General features: G+C 36.8%; 1 protein-coding gene across 1 annotated transcript in view; it reads right to left on the bottom strand.

The window, feature by feature from the left end:
• LOC145666067 (uncharacterized) overlaps positions 1 to 8,817 on the bottom strand; it is a 44,528-nt gene extending 35,711 nt beyond the window's left edge. The window contains exon 1 of the mRNA XM_081733165.1: positions 8,683 to 8,817. The gene's annotated coding sequence lies outside the window, so the exon portion shown is untranslated. The remainder of the gene's footprint in view (positions 1 to 8,682) is intronic.
• Positions 8,818 to 9,117: the final 300 nt, after the last annotated feature.

The raw sequence follows: 9,117 nt of genomic DNA on the forward strand, positions 1-9,117 counted from the left end.
ATTTCAAATCGGATTATTGGGGGGACAGCCCCCCAGTTCCAAGATTGAGGGGGACATGTCCCTCTCATCCCCCCGGGATTTGTGCCAGTGCTCTGGACGAGACATGAGTGTATCTGCCGAAATGCGATAAAAAGAGGGTCATTTCAGTTATTCTAGAAGTCGTTATGACTGGGTATGTAGACCCTAAATGTGCGGAAAATTTGCCAAGCAGTTTATAGTTGTTTTTGGCTATCGCCATAATGCACGCTTACGCTTTGGTGAGTGAGCAACAAAGGCTAAAATCAATATAGTATGCATCTTATTATCAGACTAACATTTTGAAAAATTAAATAAAATTCTTTAATTGAACGTCCTACTGTAAAGCCCTAAGAGACGAATGATTAATAAAAGTGAATGATTATGAAATTAAATTTTTGTAATCTCCAACCGGGATTCGAAAGACGCCAATCATCGATGACCTAAAAGAATAGGTGTGATCTTGGGAAAGCGACAATATGTAATATCGAAGAATTAAGACTGATTAATTAAACAACCTTAAGGGGCTAGAATATTAACGGTATTACCGTTTTCTAATACTTTGATTTGTTGGCGAAAAATACGCTACAAATTTATCTAGAATACAAGTATTTTGTAATAATAAGTTCTGTCATTACGCCACTTACATATACTAGAAATTAGTTTTTTTTTTTATTGTAATACCCCCAAAATAAGCAAAAACTAGTACTAAACAAAAATCAAAAAGTGTTACCTGACAAAGGTGGGAAGGTGTTCTGCGAAGTGTGACAAGGAGGAAGGATGGAGTAAAATAGACGTTACATAATATGACCCCCTAACTGTGTTTGACCTTGATCTCATTTTTTCTTAAGAGTATTTTTATAAACAACTTATACTCACATAAACGCAATTAAACAAATGCACTTCCATATACAGTATTAATTTTCTTATGAATTGCTTATTTGTACAGTTCCTACAACCTGTGATCCTAATTTCATGAACTTGTCAAGACCCGGTTTAAAAAATGTAACATATTGGAAATATAAAACAGAGAACACAGTCTGTGAACTGATCTCAGAAGCTCCCGATGTGCAAAGCTGTGGAACACAGCCTCTGTATCGAGCCCAAGCTGTCCCTGGCCGAGCTAGGCCACCAAATATAGCAATTTTTATTCCTTAGACAGTGGACCAGGTATTTAAATTTGCCCATTAAATTTCGTACAGATCCGTCAATACTTACCGAGAAATAAAATACCACACACACACACACACACACAGATACCTGAAGTGAAACTATAAGCTCCCGTATGCCGGAAGCTAATAATAATATGTATGTGTGTGTGTAATATGTATATGTATAATGAGCTAGTAACGCTTCCATGGCTTTAGGTTTGTCTTAAATAAGTAGAATGCCCGCCTTTCTCTAAAAAAAAAAAAAAAAATCATACTCTCCTCTAGCTCAACTTGCTGGCTACACCCTTGCGATTTACTGTCTACAGACTAGAGTATGTTTGTTTTCACGCTTCCCACCTAAAGGATGGATCTGTCTGCAACGCGTTCCTGCCACGCCGCAGTTAAGTTGCGAGTTACAATACGCTAGGAAACAGCAAAACGCGACACAACTCACAAATCACTGTAACACACCTATTCGCGTGTGGCAACTGAGCACTTCAAATACCCGCCAAATAGCAATGACCTCATTTGATAGGCTGGCTGATAACTAACGTCACCTACACAACAAAGCCAATAAGACGGTTATTGGATTAAAACGTTCACATAAGTGCTAGCAGAAAGTACTTTAAAGCCAATCAAGTGGACTGGCGGGAAGCTTGCCAAGATAAAACAAACGCACTCTACAAAACGAAGAAGTATGTCAGGAATCACCGCAAAGATAGGAAAATAATAATATGAATCAAACAGGTAACAGGAGTTACTGATTTTATCATGAAAGTAAGGCATTGAAGAAATGGACCAAACATATTAGAAGAAGAAATGATGGTCAATGAATAAAAGCAATTCTTGATTGAATATCAAGATACAAGAAGGGTACAAGGTAACGTCTTGTACAAGGTTCGAAATCAGAAAAGCACTGCAGAGTAACCGGAAAAGAATTGTCTAAGATCGATGGTTGCGAAAAAGAATTCTTAATCCAGTAGTGGATTGATAATGGTTGTTTGATTTTATGTGTGTATATACGGAGACGTATTTCAAGCCTACGTTCATCGTTTAGAAGGAAATCCACCTTTCGCACCCCCCAAACTATCCTTCTGAAAACGCTAGCGAATAGGTGAGGCATTAGGTTAATCTTAGCAGAGCCACCACTAACTCTTACGCAACTGATTACGTTCAGACTAATCTCTTAACTACTTGTAAGAGATTATCACAACTAGCTTTAGTTTTCAACATAACTTGCTCAGGACAGGGGCATAGCCAATCGAAGCTGGTAGACGTGGAGATCAATTCTTGGTGTCTTCGTAGAAGCTGACCATGTTAGAAATGGTGTACAAGCGAATACAGGGATGCAAATAAGCAACAAAATTTTACTAGCCCAAGAAAAAAGCTACTAGACCACATCCCACAATAGAAGTCGTTTACTTACCTTCGGTATGATATTAAAGCTCGCCCGCACCGATGAACTACTCGCCCCGGGCGAGTGGTTATTTGCATCCTTGGCCATAACAGCTTAACAAAGAAAATGTAATTTTATCAAATGGGCCTCACTTCGAAATCATGACGTCCTTATTTCATATCTTATTTGTATTTTATTAAAATATTTTGTATCTCTGTGCTAACGTTTGGAACTATCACTTATTAACACCCACAAAAGTTCTTCCTTTCCTTCTTTTCAATTTAAGGCTGCTAAATACCGATTTAACACGGACTGGCGACTATCTTTTCCAAAGCTCCTAGTATATATACCTCATACAAAAGTACACTATATCGTCTATATAAGACCTGCTTTCATTTTTTATCATCATTGTGCTACCTCTCAGATCACCACCTAGTAGGGCCGCAACTTTTAGGTGACAACTGCCTATCCATTTAAGCTCCCAGCCGTTCGAGACATAATTTCTGAGGGATCACACTTCAAGACAAAACTTTCCTATTCCATATGATACGATACGAACACGAAAGTGAAAATGAAGCATGAAATTTCACCACACTCCAAGAAAAAGAACTCTTAAATGAAACTAAAACGCGATTTGTGCCTATTTCAGTAAAATATTTACTATTAGTGCTCCCAGAAGCAATATACAGGGTGCTTTAAAACAACACCGACAACGTTTGTGAGGTGATTCTTGACACCAAGATAAGACAAAAAATATAGACCAACCTAGGTGCACAAATGCTTCCTTTCGGAGTTATAGGCCGAAAACGTGAAAAAAAAAGAACTTTAAAGGTCCATAGCTCCAAACCCATGGGACCTGCTGTAGTCAGGTCAAGACTTCACTTAGGAACTAGTAGTGCCCTATCCAAATATCGATGTTTCAGAATCCTGCTGTATTTACGCAACAATTTTTATAGAGGTAGTAGGTGAGTACTTCAAATTACATACCCGTAGGCAAACTGCCTCTATAAAATTTGTTGCGTGGGTACCTTAGGATTCTAGAAACATGGATTTTTGGATAGGGCACATACTAATTCCTAAGTGAAGTCTTGACCCGACTTCAGTAGGTCCCATAGTTTTGGAGCTATGGACCTTTAAAATTAATTTTTTTAATATATTTTCGGCAGCCTATAGCTCCGAAAGGAAGCACTTGTGCACCCAGGTTGGTCTACACTTTTCGTCTTATTTTGGTGTGAGGAATCACCTCCCAAACGTTGTCGGTGTTGTTTTGAAACACCCTGTATATTTCTTAAGGCATTAAACTGTGTCAAATATTGTCCCTACAAGTTAACTAGTGAAGCATGGAATAGACCCACTATACCATTTAGATAAGAACAATATAAGGTGCTGCTGCTACCTAATCATCTGAAGCGAGCTCCTTCGTGGCTAAGCAGTTGGCGGACGCGCCTTTGGCGTAAAAGACCCGTGTTCGATTGATTCCCGACGGGAGCTCATGTGGTTCGGATTCCACGTTAATTAGTAGGTCCACGTCTCATATAGCCTCGCTGCTGACCGGGGCGTTATACTTAAAATAACTCAACCAATCATCTGAAGAAAGTATATTTCTCTAAGATCAAGCATAAATGTAATCTGGCCTTTACTTCAGTAAAACACCAACTGGAGCCTCTACAAATAATAAAAAAATGTTTATTAAGGTTTTAAATTCTAGGGGGGGATTTCATGTCATATTTTCTAGGGAGGGGGAAAATATTAATGCTTATGCCATAAAATTCCAAGTTACGGCGCTGCTATCTAGGTATATATTATTTACTATTCTTCATACGTTACATACAAAACAAATCACTAATGTAAATTTCTTACAAAACACATGTATGTTCAGTTATGAATAATGATTTCGTCTTGTTAATTTTGCAAAGTCTATACAATGGATCTTCAGCTGCAGCAGCCCAATTTACTTTGAGGAAAGAATTTTACTTTAGTAGCTTCGTTTGTTTTCAGATGAAACATAGTGAGGTCAACTAAGTTTCAGCAAATGACTGAGAGACAGAATTTTACCTTGGACATGTGAAATGTTTATCTGTATAGGGGAAACCTGGGTATTCGCGAACACTGGGGTAATGTCGAACACCCAAGTTTACGCCCAAGGAAGCTTGTTAGAAAACAGATGATTTTCCTGCATGCTAGCGGAAAGACCTGCAAAAGTATAGCATAAATTTGGTGACAGTCAGTTGAGTGGATTGCCAGGAAGGAGACGTTTTGTTGTTTTTGTCGATTCACTTATAACGTTGAATCAACAATCTGAGCAAGGTAAGTTGGTTCTTATCTTATGTATATTGTCACAGATAAAACTATATATTCCCCTATATTTGAGCATTAGTTCTTTGTAATCTTACTAGCCTGTATGCAGTCAACAATTAGTTTCAACTTTAACAATAAAATGGTGTCTCATGGGGAAATGCCAGACAATATGTTTGCCATTACCCCGGAGTGTTCGGGATTGTCCTATGGTGTGAAATAAAATATCAAAATTTTTAAAATAGTTCCTTTATATTGAAAAGTAAGTAATAAGTTAATGAAATTGGTTTGAGAAATAGATCATGTCTTGGTAATACGCGTTATTAGCTTATTAATTAGAATAGTTTGCTTTTTAGGCCATTAGTAGCCTCCTTCATTACTCTATAGTCGATAACCCTATTTTAGATATCTGATCCTTCATTATAGGCTGCATTTTTGTGTGTGTTATTCACAGTGTTTTACAAAATTTATTTAGTCTAGTAGTGTACATAAGAAGCCAATTTTGTTCAGCCTATTAACCGCATTTGAACATTGCACTAATGAAGAATACTGTCCTTGGAAGCAAAACATTAATGTGTATATCTCTGATGTCTAAATTTCCAAATAATGTTTTCATTTTACTGAATATTTTACTTAATGCACCGTTTCCTAATTTTAGCCTAGTTCCTAATTTTACAAAGGATGGTGATTTGGTGTATTGCAGTGGCATTCCATCGCTTATGGGACAACTGAAGTTGAACTCCAACACACACTGAAGATTGGAGGCTATTCGTAGATTCCTCTAGGATAAGTCTTAAGGCAGTGTTACTACACAATGGCTATGAAAAGCCAGCCATTCCTATTGCTCATGCTGTACATATGAAAGAAACATACGAGAACATGCGAAATCTATTGTAGAAAATAAAGTACGAAGTTCCAGTGGTCTGTATGCGCTGACCTTAAGGTTATTGCCATCCTCAGCGGTTTACAAGGAGGTTACACAAAGCACTGCTGCTTCTTGTGTCATTGGGATAGTCAAGCCAAAGATCAGTACACCATCATAAAATGACCGCCAAGGAAGCAACTGGTCCCAGGGGAAATGAACGTGGCTAATGAACGTCTTGTAGATCCGGAGAAAATGTTCTTGCCACCCCTTCATATAAAATTAGGGCTCATGAACGTCTTCGTCAAGGCCCTAAACCAGGATGGTGAAGCATTTAATCATCTCAGAAAACTATTCCCAAGACTCAGCGAGGCCAAGGTGAAAGAAGGTGTTTTTACGGGACCTCAAATCAGAGACGTTCTTAAGGATACTACATTTTCTTCTAAGCTTAATGAAGTGGAAAGTGAGGCTTGGGAGGCCTTTCGAGAAGTGTGCAGTGACTTTCTAGGGAATCATAAGTCACCTGATTACAAAGACATTGTTGGCAGGTTAATTACTTCATTTCGTAACATGGGATGTAATATGTCCCTAAAGTTACACTTCCTGCATTGCCACCTGGACTTCTTCACTGAAATGTACAGCTTGGGGGAGGTCTCTGACGAACACAGGGAAAGATTTCACCAGCAAATAGCGACCATGGAGAGGCGCTACAGTGGTAAATGGAGTGTGAATATGTTGGCAGACTTCTGTTGGAATGTGACACGCGAGACACCCTGCAGTAATTACAAGAGGAGTAGGAAAACCAAGTGACACGTAAGTGTTTAACTTTTTATGTAATCTTATCTGCATAATGTATATTGATATTTAAATTGTAACGTGCAAATTATTATTATGGGTGGAGAATTGAAACACCCTCCCTCTTCGTTGAAAACTGGTACGTCCTGGAGAAAAATGGGTTACGGATTCGAACCCAGAAATTCGAAACCTATAGGAATCACCTATTTTCGTTCGTGCGAGCGAAAAAAAGTTTCATTTTGCCGACCAGTGTAATTCTTGTTAAAGATTTAAATATTAAATTACGGTATAATTTTAATGTATTTTAATGTATTTCGCTTCTTTCGTAAAGCAAAGTTTAAAGTAAACAGAATGTTCGGGATTACCCCTACCACTGGGGCAATCCCGAACATTGGTACATTTTTAAAACATCTCACTGATTTGTTGGAAAATGCTACTTTTGACTTTCCTCTGCACTTTAATAAATACGAAAAGCTCCAAGCTTTCTATACACACGAAATCTTAAGTCTGTCTCTAAAAACAAAAGAGTTATTTATAATCAAAGCTTAAGTGTCCGTGAATACGCCCCTACGTGAAATGAAATTATCTGAAATTTTGGTTTAACGTCCCATGTTACGCTCATTATGCTAAAGATGACGGATGGTTAATTGAAATGAGTCACTGTGAAGTTTTTTTGCCCCCACCGGCAATTGAACCGGGATTAAGTGCGTTAAAGGCACACACGCTAGCCACTAGATCAACGTGTGAAAGTATTATGATTCTATATTCATTATATTATGCTTATCCATTAAAATATTACCGGTAACGTTTACTCGCCAATACGAAAGCGTATTATAAAAATATCGACGCATCACTCTCTGGCACTTAACTCATTAAATCCGGTTAACTGTCGCGGTTGGCGGCCACGAAATGCAAAATTTACAGAGAAATGAACAGAATCGGATGAAATATCACCATGAGAGTAACAAAAAAAAAAAAAAAGTTTAAAAAGTCATTAGTGTAGGTTGATTAATAAGTGAGAAAAAACGATGTTAAAGTTTGAGCTATATGAGATCGAGGATCGATGTGATAGCAGTAGAGCATAATATGACAGTGTTTGAAACCAACAAAGATATTAACTAACGCAGGATTGTATGCTGCTGTACGGAAATACATAAATGCAGAACGGAAACGAGTAAGATGGTAGTTGTACCTGAGATAAATGTTGTGAAGTGGGGCTAAATTTTGGCTGATATCCCATGTTAAGGGGGCATAAATTTATGGAATCCACGAACAAGGGCGCCCATATTGTGGTTTCCAAGGGGGGCAAGTATACGCGACATTTCAAATATAGGTTCAAATTTTGCTGTAACTAATGTAAAAATTAAATTGGGTTTTCGATATTCCGAAGTACGGTTTCCTCTAGGGGGGAGGCAAGCGCCTCACCTTGCATCCCCTGATGGGCGCCCTTGTCCACGAAAGAATTTTTGTATTTGATTTTATAATAGGGTTGTAGAAATAAAAAAAAAAAAATATCGGGATGTTATCCCTGGTACACTCAACAAGGAAGGATAATATCATTCATGTATTTTTAGTAGCAGTTTTGAAGCTATATCCTCCATTGTAAAGTGAGAAGGATTCATTGTTTTAGTAATTTCTGAGTAGTGCGTAGTTTGTAACACCTATTACTTCGAAGGTACTAATTTTACTCAGTAATAGTATACAGTTGCATACGGATGTAGGAAAGAGGAAAGGTAGCATGGAAATAATAAATATTTGTGATTGACAGTGAATAGTGAAGGCCTGAAATGAAACAGAGTACTTGTATGTAAGGTACGTATATTAAAGTAAGAACAGATAAATAGTAATACAAAGTTGAAAACAGGTTCATGTGGGCCTTACCCGGAGCCACTATTTACGGCAGTTTAGCCATTAAACCTTACTTTATTCTGACTGAAATATTTCAGTTTTCTTTCAATCTACTACATGACATGGTGATAGTATTAGAAATTGAATGCATTCTTGTATATGATAAAACTTCATCTAATTGAAAACAAATTAATTATAATAAACATAAGGTAAAATTTTGATAGAATATACTTAAACAATTAATCTAAATTACTCAAATTTCTAGCTTCCTAATTAGTACATTTTCACGTTATATAAATACAGCAAAAATATGTGATTACCAATGTATGCAACTGCATCGAAAATTTTGAAAAGACCTTTGTAAATAGAAAAATAACTCTGTGATAATTATATTCTTTCTTTTCTTTCGTTTTTCAGAAATTAGCTACTTCTTCAGTAATTTCTTCTTTATCTTCGTCATTAATGAACTGCTACTATTTTCCTAATTCCTTTTATAATCTTATGAAGACAGTATTAAAATTTAATTGATGTAATTTGCCTTGTATGGTCTTGAAAATGTTTAATATAGGAATGAGCATATCTAAACATATTAGACGATAATATATTCCACCATACTTTGCATCAAAGATTTCATCAAACTAAATTTTACATTGAACAATATCGATTTGTGTAAATGTTCATGCAGCGTATAATCTGATAAAATTATTTTGAAAAAGAACATACTCTTTTTCTATCAATCGTTAATTTTAATAAAA

This window comes from Thermobia domestica, chromosome 1 (assembly GCF_964235325.1).
Source record: "Thermobia domestica chromosome 1, izTheDome1.hap1.1, whole genome shotgun sequence".
NCBI classification, from domain to species: Eukaryota; Metazoa; Arthropoda; class Insecta; order Zygentoma; family Lepismatidae; genus Thermobia; species Thermobia domestica.